Here is a 19,559-nt window from a genome sequence, read left to right on the forward strand (position 1 = left end):
ACTTCAAAACTGCATGAAGACTGCTGGGATGTATGTAACAGTGCATGTGTGCGAAAGGTTAGTTTCAGTTTTCTACATATGGCAACTACCTGTGCCTTTGCTATTTAGAAAGAGAAATCTACCCTGTTGGTTTCAAATGTTTTAGCTTTTGCCTCTCATTTGCGATTAAGTGATTTCTGCTGAGTGCTAACCACCACATTTGAAGAAAGCAAGCTGTCCCTTTCCTGCAAGTGCATGTTTTACAGAACAACTGCAACACAAATTACATCTCTGGCCACAATTCCTATATGCACACAGCCTCATAGAGTGCTTCTAAGCAGAAAACAGAATTTGATTTGCAATTTCAAAGCACATTTACTACTATGGTAGAGCAAGTGATAATTAGTGTTACAGCCTGACACATTTTCCTTGTAGATTACAGAGGCAGAAAAGAGCACATGTCCTAACAGCTACTTCATACCATGAGCATGTGCATTCTGGGTGAGTGACTACACTAGAGCAAAGGAAATGAGCCTTATTGACGTTGAATGTGTTTGCGTTACACAGTGCTATCTGAAACACCACACAGACCTGAGTACTACACTTGGGAGTGTGGGAGAAGCTGCTGCGTGTGTGCCAAGAGTGTGTTTCTGGAGACTGTGTATTGTCTGGTGCAAGACAGATGAGCAAAGAGACTTCCAAAACTGCACGAAGACGGCTGGGATGTATGTAACAGTGCATGTGTGCTAAGGGTTATTTTCAGTTTTGAACATATGGCAACTACCTGTGCCTTTGTTATTTTGAAAGGGAAATCTACCCTGTTGGTTTCAAATGTTTTAGCTTTTGCCTCTCATTTGCAATTAAGTGATTTCTGCTGACTGCTAACCACTACATTTGAAGAAAACAAGCTGTCCCTTTCCTGCAAGTGCATGTTTTACAAAACAACTGCAACACAAAATACATCTCTGGCCACAATTCCTATATTCACACAGACTCATGCTGTGTTGGTAGGCACAAAACACAGGCTGCCCCTTTCCTGGGTCTGCAATCCTTACAGAACAACAACTTCACAAATTAAATCTCAGACAACAATTCCTATATTTACACAGACTCATGCTGTGTTGGTAGGCACAAAACACAGGCTGCCCCTTTCCTGGGTCACCAGTTCTTACAGAACTAATGCTAATTTCAAATGTGCTGCCATTTTCCTCTCTTTTCTTTCAAAGTGATTTCTGCTAAATCCTAACCATCACAATTAAAAACAAGCTGTCCTTTCCTTTCAACTTCAAGTCTTACTTTTCAACAGCAACGCAAATTAAATCTCTGTCAACAATTCTTCTCTGCACACAGACTCATGGTTTGATGGTAGGCACAAAACAGTATTCCTCATTCTTACCAGTACACATAAACTTATTGTGAAAACATACTCCATAATATCTCACAAGTTCAAAACAGTTAAATATCTCGCAAACCTCAAAATATAAAACATAACTTTTGAAGAAGATTAAAATTCTAATTTTTATCTCAAAAATCACCACATACATCCCCTCTCAAACTCATAACTCACCTTTTAAAATAGTTAGTTGAGAAAGAAATGTGCCACTCAAACAGCAGACTATCAGAGTCAGAATATCAGAGCTCCACACCTCTCTCCTCTCTCCAGAACCAGTAAATGGCAATATTCCCCTCTCTTTTTTCACACATATACATGTTAATTTCAAATCTCAGTGCTTCCCACTTTTTTTCAAATGAAATCACACATTTCTATTGGTTGAAAACTTCAACCCCTTTCCAAATGTACCCTTCCCCCAACTTGTCTCCTGCCTGCTACCATAGCAACAGGTCATGGAACACTGCTGTGAGGAGAGAGGTCAGAAGTTCAGCAGACAATGTTTCATATCCAAAGAGCAAGAGTGCTTGACTTTTCAAACCTAACAGCAAATCCATAGTAATGTTCTTTGGTAACACATTTTTCTGAACCAATACAAAACATGCTTTTTAAAATGTAAACATACAGCCTAGTTTTTAGTGTAGAATGGTTTGAAACAGCCAATGAGTTCTTTTTTTTAAAAATACTATGTGTGCCTCCATTTTTCAACTGTCTTTCATTTCATATTGCCTTTCTACTGAAAGACACCTCCTGAGTGCATCCAGATCTCCTTGGAAGATGTTCACAGTGTGGATTGTAGGTCACAGCTATGTCTTCTGGAGTGAAAAATTAGCAGAAAAAAGAGGTATGGTGAGAGACCTTGCTTTGCCAAATGTAGACATTAAATGGATTGGTCAGAGAGGGTTAAAGTGGCACTAATTAATGCCTTTGGTGAAAACCTTTCTACATCTCCCACAGCCTAACCTTATTATTGTGCACTGTGGTGGAAATGACCTAGGCACTTTAACTGGGGTATGTCTGGAAATGCTTATTAAGGACACCTTTGTGCAATTGATGTCGCTTTTAGCACAAACTGCCTTTGTATATTCTAACATATGCCAAAGGCAAAAGTGGAACTGGTCCAACCAATTTTTTCCGCAGATTGACAAAGCAAGGAAGCACGTCAACAAATCTATTTCTGCTTTCCTCAGAGACTATGGTATTGGTTCTATATACCAAAACAACTTGCGTTACAACATGCAAGACATTTATAGAGGAGATGGTGTACACTTCACTGATGAAGGCAACAGAGTCTTCCTCTTGAACTTTAGACTCTGCATCGGTACTTACTTGTAGGTACCGAAAAACACACAATAAACACAAGGGCTCTTTTTAGAGCCACCTTATATCTTTTCACTTAATTGCGTATTTTTATTATTTTTTTGTTTTTAAAATTTTTTCGGGTGCGCGCTGGGTGCGCGCACTAGGCAATGTTTTTTTTCAAAATATAAATCTTTTTTTTTGCCCTACAAGGTCCTACTGTCACCCCCCTACAATGCCTAGTGGGTCAATATCTCCCCACTCTGCCCCCTTTTCACGTTCTCCCCCTTTGTTTATCACACCCTCTTTATGCGAGAGACAAAATGGCGGCCGCCGATTCCTGATTTCCACCGATTCGAATGTTTACTGACATCTAACAACCAATCAGAAGTGCGCTCGCGCACGCCAGGGTGCGCGCACAGGACTTGCTCAGTGCGCGCACGCTGCGCGCTTACAGATATATATATTGATTTAAATGCTAATTTTTCAGGAAATACTGAACAGATTTACACCAAACCTGCAAAAGGCACTTCATGGACCTTATGGCTACCTCTCTGCCAAATTTCACATAATTCTGTTCAGCCGTTCGGGCTGTAGCTGCGACTAAAGTCCCTATGGAAAAATGCATGGGGAAAACGCGTTTTGGGACCCCCCTTTTTTCTCGGCCCCACTTGACGAATCACCCCGAAACTATCAGGGTAGGAGCTGAGCGGAGCGCCCCATTAGTTTTGAAAATTTCGCGAGGATTCGTCAACCGGCGCCAAAGTTATTCAAAATAGAATTTTGAGATTTCCTATGGAAACACGGTCCTAACTATAACTACCTACTGGCGACCGCCAGTAGGTGATATATATATATATATATATATATATATATATATATATATATATATATATATATATATATATATATATATATATATGTATATGTATATATATATATATATATATATATATATATGTATATATATATATATTCCAAAACCCAGGTTCTCCCTTCAAGGAACCTCTGTCAACAGAGCGCCCTCAGGAGCCATCTGCGTTTCATAAGCAATTTTCAATTTATTTCCGTCTTAACTGCATGCGAGTAGACAAACGCGTTTCGGCGAGACCGCCTTCGTCAGTGTCTATTCGACAACTTTACCATATGCTTTTTAAATAAAGTTTTCATACAATTCATAGAAATAGAAAACAGATCATTGCAAAATCAAACATAGCGGGCAGTGTTATGATGCAGACACATTTACCGTCACTGCGGCGGCCATCTTAGAAAGATCTTTTGTTTCATTCACTTCATGAAATTATATGTTAGATATGTCTCACATATCATTATAATTATCTTACACCTTATATACTAATCTTATAAGCAATTGCTGATTTATTAGTTGAGGTTTATAATTGGCCGTATCATTTTAATTATGCCCTGTATGGGCTTAAAATCAAAAAAGGTCTGCATACTTGTACTTAATCGGGTAAATCCATGTTATTACTGCAATAGGATTTTTCTCTTATCCTTATTTTAAGCGTGGAATAAAACGATCCCTTGAGTTTTCATTGGGCTAGGGAGAACCTTCTATTTAACCTATATGGACCCACATTTCCTCTTCATTATTGAGTCCTTTAGGTGTTTTGGTTTGCAACTTAATGATGTATTTTGATTCTAAAATACGTAATTTCTTCACCTGGTCTCCTCCCCTTTCAGATTTTGCAATCTGATCTAGACAGAAGAACCTGAGAAGATTACTGTTACTTTGGTGTTCTGTTTCAAAGTGTCGGGCAACAGGATAATTATGATCCTTGTTATTAATTGCCCTGAGATGTTCCAAGATTCTCTTTTTTGTGGGATGGATCGTACTTCCCACATATTGTTTCCCACATGGATACACCAAACAATACACTGTGTGATCTGAGTTGCAATTCAAAAGTTTAGAAATCGGGGTTCTTCCTATTTTCCCAGGTATCACATAATCTTTTACTTTGTGGCTATTCTTGCATGCTTTGCATTTCATGCAGGGGAAGAAACCCTTAATAGGTATTAGTTTCTTCTTCTTGGATGTGTAATGACTTCTAACCAGATGATCCTTAAGGGAATTCCCCTTCCTGTATGTTACTAGGGGATTATCAGTCAACAATTTTCCCACTATCATATCAGATTTCAATATCTTCCAATTTCTTCTGAGAATTTGAAATACCTCTGGTGATTTCTCAGTGAAATTGGTGATAATCCTGATTTTATCGTCTTTACTTTTTTTCTTATCCTCAAGTAAAAGATGTCTTTCAGTAGAATTACATTGGAGCTCAGCTTTATCCAAGACTCCTTTGCAATACCCTCTTTTATGGAATCTTGCTCTGGCCTGACTAATAGCTTTCCTGCATTCCGGGGTTGTGGAACAATTACGTTTTATTCTCAGAAACTCCCCTAGGGGTATGTTGTTGACTACGCTTCTCGGATGACAATTCCCTGCATGCAAGATGGTATTCCCTGCTGTTGGTTTCGATAGAGGGCAGTTTCTATATTGTTCCCTTCTATGTACACTCTTAGGTCTAGGTACACCACCTCTTCCTTACTAATACAGCTCGTAAACTGCAGATTCTGATCATTATCATTTAGGGCCTTGATAAACTCTTCTGCATCGTTCTGTGAACCCCGCCACAAGATGAACAAATCATCAATGTACCTAGTCCACAGGGCGATGTTATCCATCCATTTTTCATTGGTGCTGGTCCAGGCCACGTGCTTCTCCCACCAGCCCACGAACAAGTTTGCGTAACTGGGGGCGAAGCACGTTCCCATCGCTGTACCTTGTTTCTGCAGGTAGAGTTGTTCGGAAAATATGAAAATGTTGTTGGTTAAACAAAATTCTGTCAGTTCCATCAGCATTTCATTATGCTTCCGATATTTAAGTGGTCTCTTTCCCAGAAAGAAGCTTATTGCCTCTAAACCTTTAGTGTGATTTATGGATGTGTACAAACTAACAATGTCCAAAGTTATCAATAGCATATCAGGTTCCCATGTTATTCCTTGTATGATACGCAGAAAGTCTTTTGTGTCACGCAAATAGGAGGTCAAATCCTTAACCATGGGAGAGATAAAACAGTCAATGTTTGTATATATATATAAATATCCAAAAACAGCTTCGACTCTTAAAACCTCCTGATGGCGAAAAGAGAGACACGAACCACTGGGAGATATGGCAAAGTTGATTTGATCCTCAGATATGACGCGTTTCAGACACCACTTGTCCTTGATCACATGCAGGGAAACGCAGTTCGCCATGTTTTTTAAATATGCTTGAATTTGCACCACGTGATTATGTAACCATAAAGGAAACACTATTTGCACTTAAACCATTTCTACGAAGTCTGTTTTCTAAATAGATGCAATGAATTGACTCGTTTTTCTCGGGCATGTTAAAAGCACAATTTCTATACAGGATAAAACTGGACAAAGTATGTTGCGATCTTAAAATTGAAGAGGTCTAAAATGCCAGTACATAGTGCGTACACAATGATTGTTAAAATACAACACCTCTAATAAATATCCTAAAAGAAAGGTCTAACCATGAAACTGCATTTCTTAAACTCAGAGTATAAATATAACACCTTAAAAATAATACAGCACTAAAGTCATATGTATTTAAACCATAAACTTTCAATCAGCTTGATGATAGATTCATAAGCGGACAATGTGCAAAATCACAATAAAACCCTGTAAACAATTTGAAAGTGCAAATTCCGAGACAAATCACAGTGGTTATGAAATCTGCATGAATGCAATGAAATATGCCTCTATTAACTGGTTGACAGATGTCTCTCATTATATAGATTGGGGAATTCCAACTGCGTCAGCCAAAATGAAATGTGCAAAACTCGCAGATTTTAGTTAAAGTGCTGTGTGCCTAATAAAGTGCTACCTCAGGTCATTCCGACCTGATAAATTGCCAGTGCCAATACTCAATCAAATAATAAAACTATACATGTGGCAAACTTAAAAAGTCATAGTGCAAGCCATGGTGGAATTAGGGCGCGGCATATAAGGTCTATAATCAATAGCTAACTACCACCTTTGTCTGGTAGGACATCCTCACTTCTGAGATAAGTGGTCATGTTTCTTATCTTGCATCACTATCACCATATACAGAATTGCAGGAAATAATGTAGTTCCTCTGTATTGTTGAGCCCATTGGGACACATGCTATCTAACTCCAGGACTGTTTTGGATTCTAGTTGTCTCTACATTCTCTCCCTGTCCTAGTTTAGGAATGGCAGCCACAGCAAGTAATTCAAGCATTTAATATCATTGTTGTGCTCACATCTAAAATGTTGTGCCACAGGATATGTTGGATCGTTATTGACGATGGCACGGAGATGCTGTAATATTCTGACATGCACCTGTAGCTTGGTGCTCCCCACATATCTCAAGCCACAGGTGCATGTCAGAACATACACCGCAAACTCGGTTCTATAATTGTAGCTGCCTTTATATATATATACGAGGCAGGTCGGATATAGAAATTAGAATAAAAGCTTTAGTCCTTCTTTTATATCTGGCCTATCTCCTCAAAATCTCGTCACTCTAGACAAGCCTGATAGGGAGGAATCAAAAAGGTGCAAAGAACACGTGTATTCCAGGGACTGTGTCCACTTGCCTTACAAGAGGATGGCGGAGAAGACGTTAGTCAATTGGATTAAGGGCTTTTCCATTTATCCGGCAATCTTAGCCAGGCATTTCTATGGTTTGTTTGCCAACCTGGCATGTTATTAGACCATGATTGCATGCTTGCATGATGAGTATGGCAGTGTGGGATGGAAAGAATATGACAAGGAATTTAGGAGTGTTCAATCAATCAATCAATCATGGCATTTGTAAAGCGCACAACATACCCCCGAGGGTCTCAAGGCACCAGGGGGGAGCGAGGGGGGAAGCTGCGACTGTTGGAAGAGCCAGGTCTTGGGAAGTCTTCTGAAGGTCAGAAGATCTTCGGTCTGCCGCAGGTGGATGGGGAGGGTGTTCCAAGTCTTGGCGGCGAGGTGGGAGAATGATCTGCAGCCGCCGGTCACTCTTCGGATGTGTGGGACGGTGGCGAGGGTGAGGTCTGCCGTGCGGAGCTGGCGGTTGGGGGTGTAGAGGCTGAGTCGGCTGTTGAGGTACATTGGTCCAGTGTTGTGGAGTGCTTTGTGTGCATGGGTGAGGTGTTTGAAGGTTATCCTCTTGTTGACAGGGAGCCAGTGTAGGTCTCTCAGGTGGGGTGTGATGTGGCTGTGGCGAGGGATGTCAAGGATCAGGCATGCGGAGGCGTTTTGGATGCTTTGAAGCCGTTTCAGGAGTTTGGCCAGGGCTCCTGCGTTGAGTGCATTTCCGTAGTCCAGTCTACTGCTGACGAGGGCCTGGGTGACCGTCCTTCTTGTTTCGGTGGGGAGCCACTTGAAGATCCTGCGAAGCATGCGTAGGGTGTTGAAGCAGGAGGAGGAGACACGTTGACCTACTTCGTCATGGAGAGGGTAGAGTCGAGGATGACTCCTAGGTTGCGTGTGTGGTCGGTGGGTGTTGGGGGTGTTCCTAGTGCAGTTGGCCACCAGGAGTCGTCCCAGGCTGAGGGGGTGGATCCGAGGATGAGGACCTCCGTCTTGTCCGAGTTCAGCTTCAGTCGGCTGTTCCTCATCCAGTCGGCGACGGCCTTCATTCCTTCGTGGAGGTTGGTTTTGGTGGTGTGGGGGTTCTTGGTGAGGGAGAGGATCAGCTGGGTGTCATCGGCGTAGGAGATGATGTTGAGGTCGTGCCGTTGTGCGATGTGGGCGAGTGGTGCCATGTAGACGTTGAACAACGTTGGGCTGAGGGATGAGCCTTGGGGTACGCCGCCGATGATCTTGGTGGCTTCGGAGCGGAAAGGGGGAGGCGGATGCTCTGTGTTCTGCTGGAGAGGAAGGAGGAGGTCCAGTCCAGGGCTTTCTCTTGGATTCCGGCGTAAAAGTGTTAAAGCAAATAGTCCTGCCTTGGGGTGGGATCAGATTGTTGTTGTTTTATGGTTACATCATATGAAGTACCCGTGCCAAGACAGTCCCCTCAGTCAGTCCTTTCGGTCAGGTCCCGCCAACAGCCCGGGGGGAGAAGGGGTCATGTTGGGATTACAATAAGCATTACTGTACCCATCCTCCTGGGGCGTGCAAATTCAAGCATGCCTGCTCATTCTGCGGTCTGCCTTCACATCCTGAATCAAAATATTTCAAGAAATCTAATGATAGAAGGGGCAAGTAGCAGGAGTAATGACCTACTTCTCATCAAAGCCCCCTCCCCAGTGAATTTTACAGCAGTGATCTCATGGCTTAATAGGTATGGTAGCCCGGCTGCAACCCAGGTTCTGTTTGAAGGTTTTAGTCAAGGCTTCAGGATACCAGCTCCAGGTTATATCGGCATTCCCCATTGCATGAACTAGCAGTCCCTGAGGTCAAACCGAGCAGTGGCAGCAGCCAAGACTGCCAAAGAAGTGAGATTGGGGAGGGTAGCCGGCCCATTTGAGTCAGTACCCCTTGAAGGTTTTGTCTGCTGTACCCCAGTCGAATTTCAGTTAATACATAACCTGTCCGCTCCTAGGGGGCAGTCTTTAAATGAGGCAATTAATGGAACCTTATGCTCTCTCAAGTATGCTTCCTTAGACCAGGCGATTGAGATGCTCGAGGAATTGGGGCTGGGTAACCTCCTTGCGAAGTTAGACATAGAATCAGCCTTCTGGCTTCTCCCCATGCACCTACAAGATTTTCCCCCGTTATGCTTTCAGTTTGAGGGGAAATACTATCTGGATAAGTGTATTCCCATGGGTTGCTCGGGCTCATGCCCCTACTTTGAAAGGTTCAGTTCCTTCATCAAGTGGATGTTCAGGCAGAGAGTAAGACATTGGTGGGTGTTGCATTATCTGGATGATTTCCTCTTCCTGGGTTCCCCTGGCTCACCAGAGTGTGGTGAGGCGTCACCGTCTTTCTGCGCTTTGATAAGCGAGTTTGGGATTCCCTTAGCATAAGGCAAGACTGTGGGGCCTTCAATAGTCATTGAGTTCCTGGGTATTGAATTGGACTTGGATGCTGGGGTGTCTTGGCTCCCACAGGGAAAGGTTTCCACCTTCTCCCAGGCTTTGCAGGAATGCTTGAGTAAGGAAAAAGTCATGTTGCATCAGTTGCAGAAGACTGTTGGGCAGCTTAATTTCACTTTAAGGATCATTCCCATGGATCGCCCATTTTCACGATCCATTGCTCTGGCAATGTAGGGCTTGAGGGGGAAGCACCACCACACCAGGTCGTCAAGCGAGGTGCGTCTGGAAATGCATATTTTGCTGGCCTTCCTGTGAGACCTCAATGACCCAGTGGTGTGGCCCAGCCCCACCACGACCAGCGAGGAACCGGGCCTTCTTACTGATGTGGCGGGTAGTGAGGGTTTTGGTGCCATCCTGGGCCCAGCATGGTGTGTGCAGCGCTGGCCAGCTGCCTGGGTGGAGTCAGGTCTTATTACCAACATAGATTTCCTGGAGCTTTTTTTCCATCCTGGTGGCATTGTTCATCTGGCCAGACCAGCTCCGCAACTAGTCGGTCATATTTTGGTCTGAAACCATGACAACGGTCGAGTGCATTAACCAGTAGGCTGCCAAATGTAAATTGATATTCAGGTTGTTGAAGGAGATTGTGCTTCAATGCCTGAAACGGAATGTATTGTTTATGGTCAATCATGTCCCAGTGGTGCTGAATAATTCTACTGCTGCTCTGTCTCATTTCAAGATGTAGGTTTTCAGGTCCCACCACCCAGAAGTAGTGGAAGCCCCAAAGCCTTTTCCGGACCGTCTGTGGCAACTTGGTGCCCAAGGCTACCAGACCTCGTGGCTGACAGTTTAGCACCCAAAACTAGGTGGGCTTGTGAAGGGGCATTCAGCGTGTACTGCAGTTTCCATGGGCATGGGTGGGAGAGAGTGTGGCCTGAATCTTCCTCTGTAATGTCATTTTGGGACCCTGAGTAATGCGGTGCACTCTGCAGCTTGCGCACGATGCCACATGGCAACAATTTCTTTCTTTTCAAGATGCGGGCCACCAGGACCCAGCCAGATCATTCATAGAGCAGAGGGCTTTGCAGGGATAGCAGCATTTGAGGGGGACCCAGCCGAATACCAGGCGCCCCATTGGTATGGGCAAACTGGCGGCAGTTTTGAGTGTCCTAGGAAACGTCTGTAGGTCCACCAAGGAGGCTCGCTTCTTCAAGACAGCATTTATATTGGTTTTCTATGGAGCCGTCTGGGTGGGGGAGCTGGTGGCCAATAACAAAAAAAGAGATGCAAGTAGGGCTGCAGTTGGTTCTCCTACAAATTTCTGAGGGCTCGTATTGCAGTACCACACTCTAAGACAGACCAGATTGGCAGGAGGGACCACATCATCTTGCACAAGGCACCAGGTAATGCCTGCTATCCCATGAGCATAGACCAAAGGGGGCGGGCCCCTTTTTAGTGCATTCTGATGACTCCCCTTTGATGAGGTGTCAGTTCTCCAAGGTGCTTGGGTTGGGACTCAGGGTGGCAGGTATTGCCTTAATGGAATTTAGGTCTCATTCATTCAGAATTGGGGTGGGTACTGAGGCAATAGCAAAGGGACTCTCTGGGCAGGCAGTGTAGTGGTCTTAGGACTACTAGAAATGCTCTGTTAGGCTGCACATGCTGTAGGTGCTAAGGTTGTTAATAAATGTTTCCAGTGCAGCCCCGGTGAACGCCGCAGTGCTAGAGTTGACGGAAGTGTGGGTAATAAGCCATTCATGTGTACAACAGATAAAACTTGTGTTTTCTATCGGTAGCTTTGATGAACGGGCCTGCAGAGTGGGCTTCCATTTGTCTTTCCATGGGCAAGGGGGGCTCCGGTTGGGACAGTTGAGGAACACTCTAGAGTCATGGCTCCGCAAGAGGGTATGCCTCCAGTGGTAGTAGTGGTGCATCTGGGGGGGAATGATTTGGTACACCTTGGCAGGAGAGGTTTATTTGAGGCATTGATTTCTTAAACGGGATGGTTGGCAGAAAGGTTCCCGCAGTCAGTCATAGCATGGTCCCACATCATCCTGGGGGTAAAATGGGGATGAGGGGAGTCGGTCTGGGCCCTCAATTCCTCTGTGAAATGGATTATTAAGAAGGTGGACACGTTGTTTAGGTCACTGAAAATGCAGACTATCCTGCATAGGTGCATATAGGGGAGTGCTTTTTGGATGGGATCTACCTATCAAAATTATGTATCCAAATTTTTCTAGTGAATATTCTGACATGGTTGACCCATATGCAAGGCTGTACAAGACCTGTTTGAGGGGAAGGGGCAGATAATAGGTGAACTATGGTGGCCTGTGGTGGGTGAGGTCTTGATTGGTGGGGCATGTACGGTCCATAGAAGGCATCCTTTTTACTTGGGATAGGTGAGCACAGTGCTCTCTCATTGCCCTCCAGGGGGGCTTCCTGCAAGTCGGCTAGAGGGTGTGGAGGTGTTGGAGTGCATGTTGCCAACAGGCCTTTACGGCCAATCCCCGCATGGGCGCATGTGCACTAAAGCTAGCAGCACAAACAGGGGAATATTGAGGGTGTACATGAGGTAGGTAATCTTCCGGGCAGATGAGCCCCCTGCGCCAGATAGATCAATCCGGGGGAGAGCTCACTGGTGGCTCAATGCAGGATACGCAGGGACAAGCCTACTTATTGTCAGGAATGGCTATGTATCAGAGTCTATGTTAAGGTTAGCCATCTAACAAATTGTAAATAACACTCTATGGGGTGTTATGGGGTTTCTGCATATTAATTTGTTAAAGTGATATTGAAAGACCTGTACCTAAAAGTTTTCAAAAGAAAGTGTTGTGTGTTTTCTATGGCAAAAGGGGCTGATGGGGGGTAAAGGGGGAGGGGGGCCCCATGAGGGTCCTTTACCAGGTCAGGGTCTGGTACTCAGCAAGCTTCTTTGTCACCGGGATGCTGCTGCCATCGTGCCGCGCCCGGCTTACCCGTATAGCTCCTTCACGTAGTGGGCGAGCGGCTTCATCTTGGACCTCTGACTGACCTGGGCCATGTCTTGTTTGCACCAAACACTGCAGTGACGGCACCTAGGATCCAGTCACCCTCCTGCCACCTTGAGTATGGGTGCTCACACTGCACATTTGAGCGAACCTCCCTCTTGTGAGGACATCATTACCAGTCCTGGCATTTCTCGTGACACAAGGGATCACGGCGCGGATCCCCCTTCCCAGAGTGTTGTTGAAGATCCTCCTGTATTGAGTCTCGGGCTCTGTTGTGTTTTAGGACAGTCCTGATGATGATTTCACCATTTTCCAAGAGACATAAAGTCGACGCGCCCGCGGAGGGGGCCTTTCTCTGTATTGTTGATTAACCACAAACAGGTCCTGGTATTCTTGTCTTTAGATCCGCGCCTTTGATGATCAGTTTTCACCTCTGTCCATCCCTGTTGAGAAAACCAAAGCACGTTCACTTCACCCTCACCAACTGCGCCCCTGTATACTGCTTGAAATACTTTCATGTCGGTTCATTATTTGAATAAATAACCATGTGGCTCCCAGCATTGCTTTATCTGTGTGTCTAGTGCCACTGTTTTGATACACAACGTTTTACCCAAAGTCCCTAGTGCCTCTCAGGTTCCCTTGTTTTGTAGAGCAAGAGAGCAATGCAGAAAAGGGAGGAAGAGAAAGATAAGAAAACAGTGGCAATGAGAGACAGCGGGGATGAAGCAGAAACTGCCAGCGTGAGATGCAGAGACTGGAGATGCAGAGGACGAGGCAGGAGGTGGAGGTAAGACTGGCCAGGCAGCCTGAATATTTGTCAATGGTGGGAGTTGTGAAAATACAACCAGTTACATCTAAGGGAAACGATTCTGTTTAACAAACGAGGGGTAACACCAGAGATGTCAGACTCTGAATCCCAGGCACCTGGCAACAACTTTACTGGAAAACTTAGATAAACACCTGGCCACAAAACAAAACCAGAAAACAGAAAACAAACACACCAGTCAGTTAGAAGAGTGAATGTAAACTGAGAGCCTGAAGAGAAAGAACCCATTCACTTGGCAGAGACACCCGAGGACAGTGGTACAAGCTTTCCTTCTTCCACCCCGGATTATGGCAACAGTCTATATTTACGGACAAATAAGGAAGCAGTCAGTCAGCTAATGGCATCCCGCCCGACATACAGCAGTCAGGCTGAACAACAAGGGCCACGGCATTTCTGATAGAGGCCAGCCTAGCTGCCAGTTACCACGCAGTGCAGGGACTGGGCTTAATCTACACATACACCAAGGCACTCAGGCACAAATGTCCCCTCTGGCACATCACCCGCCTACGTGTGGCCCTGACTCCAGTGTTAAATCAGATGCATGTGTGTTATGCATCTGTGTTAACTGAGGGAATGCCGGGGCGGAATGGGATATATTAACATTTACAATGAACAGGGGAACGTGCTAAGTATCACAGGCACTATAAAGCTGCTGAGCTAAATTGTTCAACTAATTGCAAAAAAGTGAATGTAAAACATGTTAAGTCAGATGCATGTGTGAAGTGCGCATTTGAAACAAGCTTTTTGACACCATTGTCAGTAGAGAAACCGAGAATGACAACACCGACTGTGTTTTGGTAACAGCCAGGTTTTAGCACTTCTTAAACAATCCCTTCCCTTGACTAGAGAGGCGCTTTAAGGGCACCGAGTTCACCCCGCAGCGGCTAGCGCAGAGAAGCCACGAATCCCAGGCCCGGCATAGGACACACAGAGCCCATGAGAGGTGCCATAGAAGTGAAAGAGGTCACAGCATTGATTGTAAAGGGCACCTGCACTAAAAGGCTTGTTGTTTAATACAGAGTGCCTTGAAGTCTAATACGTGGCCGCTAGCAACTAATGCCGGGCATAGATCCAGTTTTAGGCGATGCTGCGATCTGCAATCTCTGCAAATAGAAACCACGCGCTCCGGCAGTCCCCATAAAAGGGCCCTTGTCTAAAAGGATGCTTCGATTCTTCACTTTGCAGAATGGAACAGGGTAAGACCCAAAGCGCCACAGACTGGGGTTTGAACCTAAGCTGTGAAATATATTGCGAGAAAGGTTACATGGAGCAGCTCTTCCCAAGATGGAAATATGATTTTGGAATTCTCAGATAATCAAAAGGGTAATTTCTATCGTCTGCACAAAATCTCTTTTTTAATGAAAGACCAAGGCAAATCATCTTTAAAACCTGGAGGATATTTGGAAAATGCCAAGAGTCTTTATGGAGTCCGCAAAGCTGCTCTGGATGCTAAAAAAAGACATTTGTTAAATTCCAAAATACGTTCGACTAATTTCAAATTTTTCCAACCTAACTCTCCACGCAGCACCCAGAGCAGTGTCATGTTCTTTTTTATATTAAATAGTTTTAAATTATATTGAAGTCATCATTAACTTCAACAGTTAACTTTTAATTTGTATTTATTTAAAAACAGGTAACTTTATATTTTAAATACAAATATCTAATAAGAGTTAATGTTCAACCCGATCTTATTTGCAAATATGCTAGTATTACTTTGCCAATGACCTTGCCTGACCCACCCTCATTCATTAGCTATGAACAACTACATATGTTTTCATGTCTTCCTGAAACTGAGACAGGGACCGAATCCTTAAACCTCTTGGAACCACAGTCTACAGGGTGGGAGCGGAACATGACAAAACCTGATTATTAAGTTCTTTCTTGAGGTCAGTATCTGGATGGTCAGCAAGTTTTTGACTATTAGCAGGGCCAAGAATAAGCCTCCTTCCTGAGCCCGGGCATGCTGGGACCCTGTGAAGCACTGCTAGGGCTGGCCTCTTTGTCTTTCTATGGCTGCTTACTTGAGGCTCAGCAGCCCGTGAGGCGATGGGAATAGCCATATTGCAAGCCGTTCAGTTTCAGTCAATACATATTAAATAGTGCATAGTACCGCTCACAAACAAGATAGCTTCTTAGAATGAGAACACTAAAACAAATATACACTGAACACAGGAAGAAACAATGGTGAGGATGTAGCTTTCCCACACCTCTGAAGCAACAATGCATCAACATATAACAGATACAAAATATATCACAGCAGAAAGTTTGCCTAATCTGCCTATTAAACCTCCACAGATGGATAGTAGATTAAAGCAAATGAGATATAACCATTAAGATAGCTCAGTGAGAGAAGGACTGACTGCTGATGTTTGGTAAAGCCACCGGTTCATGGATAAATGTTGTGGCAGGCCCCACTCGATGCCTCGAGCCTTACAAGGTTGAGACATTGAAAATAATTAAATTGTGTACAAGGAACATCAATAATGTCATATTTACAGCACCTTTAAAACAAAAAACTACGGCAGTGAGCACTACAATGCAACAAGTTGATTTTAAAGACAGGTCTTGAGCTGCATGTGAAAAAAAGCATTGGCAAAGCCAATAGGTGTAGTGTAAATTAGCATATTATGGCTAGACCTACTAGCTTTGTAAATCCTTATATTTAAGGGGGGCTGCCTGGCAGTAACAGGAGGGGGCCCACGGGGTTGTGTGAACAGGCAATGAGTGACCCGGTTGGAGGATGAGGGTGTATATATTGGAAGGGGGGGATGTGGGGCGCTCTGAACCGTCAATGAGCGGCATGGCAGGAGGATCTGTGAAACACACTGTAAAAACACTGGCGGGGGGCCACCGGGTGCTCTGAATTTGTGGTGAGCAGCTTGATGGCAGAGGGAGGGCAAAAGCAGGGGGTGGCCTTGTGGTGCACAGAGTCACTCTAAAGCAGGGGGTCTTCAAAGTGGGTGACGGGCCCCCCAACGGTGGCCTCAAGTGCTCCGGGGAGGGGGGATCACCAAGCAATGGCCAGAAGAGGTATTATGCTGATAACAAAGCTTTGTTTCAAGCAGAAAAACATGAGCTGCAGTAAGCTGCCCTGTTATGGGCCACCACTAACATCTTTTGTCATTTATATCCTAGATGGGAGTATGTGTCAAAAGAGAAGGGACTCCAAATATTCTCCAAGACCCCTATCTCCTTTTCAAATAATCGTACTGTGAATATATTTAAGGCCTGCTTGACCAGAATAGTATGTTTGGCAATCATTTATTTGAATGCATTTTTTAAACCAGTAACAGAACTTAAATGCAATGTTTAAATATGTCTAGACATATTTAAACATGAGCAATTTAATAGAATTATTGTGAAAACTTCTGAGGGGGGCTTATGATTTATTTTTCCACTGGAGGTGGCGCAGCACTAAAAGGTTTGAAGCCCACTGCTCTAAACAGTGACCCAGCTGAAGGAGGCAGGAGCAGCAGTGGCAGAATCACGGGGCATGTTGATTGCTTAAAGAGGCAGACCTGCAATCTTACCACCCAAAATACAGAAAAAAGACAGAAAAGGAACTATTTTTGTCTATCACTGCTTCAAACTCCACCTGCCGAAAAATGTAGCCATCTGTGAAATGCTATCCAAACGGAATACCCCGAAGCCCCATTCTGCATATTGTATGTTGTATACTCTCTTGTATAGTGTTTGGTCTACTGTCATAATTCTGGATCCATAGTTTTGCACTATAATTATTTTGTATGCAAAATGTTGGATCATCTGAAATATTGGATGCTACAATGTCGAACAGGTAAGTGTACAGGTAGGGTAATAGGGTTATGTTAATATACATTGCAGCCTTCCAGTAGTAATATATATATATATAAATATATGTATGTATATATATATATATATATATATATATATATATCTTCACTGAAAAAACCATAGGTTTCAGGCACGTTATAGTTAGGAATTAGCATTAAAAAAACCTTAGAAATTCACTGAAAAAACAATAGGTTTCAGGGGTGTTATAGTTAGCTGGACTTTTCACTCGTACAAAACCGTTGAAATTCCCCGTTATAGTTAGTTCAGCTAACTATAACTCGCGCGCCCGCAATGCACTGCTGATGATGTCACATATCACATAACTCATGACATGGTCAGTGACATCACTCATGACATCACTGATGACATCTCAAATGACATCACTGATGACATACACCAAGCCATTCAAAGGGTATTCGACAAAAATTCGACCAAACTATGCAAGAAACCCTCCTCACGGTTAATAAAACACACATCCACCGCCGGATGTGTAATACTTTTTATTTTACTCTCTGGAAAGGAGACGAACCTCACTTGAGAGTTACAGCGTGCTCCTGGCTGAGCCCAATGCTGTGTTACACCCACCAGTGCTCGCCGAGTGCCACACACCTCTGTGTTGTATTCCACCAGCTAGTGCGTATGCTATGACACTCTCTAGCCCATGTGCACTGTAACACCAACCCGTGAAATGTCATGCCACACTTGCCTTCGCACGGGTTGCATTGCCCCATCTAACGTGCCTTCCTCGATGCCTATGTTATAAAGCACAGCGCTATGCCATACATTTTACAATCTGGGATCCATATCTTTGTCACAGTGCATATGCAATGTTACACTCCCCAGCACATATTTATATTACAACTTTAGAGACTAGTTAGGTTACACAACACTGCCCTGTGCATATTACACTCCAAGGTGCATATCGCATAGCACACGCTAGTGCCTGTGCTATCTCGCGCTCTCCAATGAATCTGTCATTGCGCACAATGTATTGCATATTATATTTCACGCCCGGTTCATCTTATATCACACTTTTTGGTGCATAGTTTATACCATATACTATATCTATATTTTCATTTTCAATCGTGCTTTCAGGACTATGTTCTATATAACACTGCGTCCACCTACCCTTTTCACGGGCATTACATTTTGCGATGGGGGTGGAGGGTCAGGGGGTGTTTCTGCCAAGTGAGCCCGGAGTCACAGTCACAAACGTCCTCTTCTTCCTGAATAAAAGTGAGATTATGCTGCATACTTGTTCATATTTTAAGTATTTCACACAGACACACATTTTAAAAACAATGAAGTTCCTAATACCCACCTTCTCTGAACAGTTAGCTTGCTGCCCCATCCACCTCCTCCCTATCCTCTGTTGTCTGAATCCATGGACTAGCCTCCTCCCTCATGCCATGCATGGTCTGATGTGCTGCCACTGCCCTCCATTTAGCATGATGTACCAGTCCACTCCTCCTGCCCTCCATTGCCCAATTCTATGGCCCATCATTGACCTCCTGCTTAGCCTCTGTGCTTAGCTTGCTGCCCCTATTCTCCTCCCCCCTGCCCTCCGATGTCTTTGTGCATGCCCCTGCTCCATCCTTTTTGCCCACCATGTTCCATGGACCTGCCACTCCTATCTTCTCTGAGTGTTCTGTTGAGCTGCCACTCCCCTCCCACCTGCCTAGCATTGTCAGATGACTGTCCCTTCCACCTCCACCCTGCCTGTCCACATGCCATGCCCCTATCCCCTTCCTCCTGTCCTCCATGGTCCATTTTACTGCCACACCCTTCTGCCCTCCCTGGTCTGTTGTGCTGCAACTGCTCCTCCTGCCTGCCCCGCGCGGTCTGTTGTGAGGCCCCTTCCCCTGAACTCTCTTGTCTGTCCCCAGGTCCTGACCCTCCCTTCTATTCTCCATGGTCCTTTGTGCATGCCCCTGCACCCTCCTTCTTGCCCATCACAGCCATTGTGCTGCCACTAACCCTCCCGCTTGCCATGCATGGTCTTCTGTGCTGCCATGGCCCCTCCCACCTTCCCTGTGTGGTCAGCTAGCTGCCCCTGACCTCCTCCCACCTTCCCTCCATGGTCTGTGTGTATGCCATCATAGTCTCACTGTTGCTCTCCATGGTGTGTCTTGTTTCCAGTGCCCATCCTGCCTGACCTCCATGGTTATCTTGCTGCTCCTGCCCTGCCACCTTGCCCCCAGCCCTCTGTTTCCATGTGCAGACCCCTATTCCCTCCCTCCT

Source organism: Triturus cristatus, chromosome 2_1, assembly GCF_964204655.1.
Source record: "Triturus cristatus chromosome 2_1, aTriCri1.1, whole genome shotgun sequence".
NCBI classification, from domain to species: domain Eukaryota; kingdom Metazoa; phylum Chordata; class Amphibia; order Caudata; family Salamandridae; genus Triturus; species Triturus cristatus.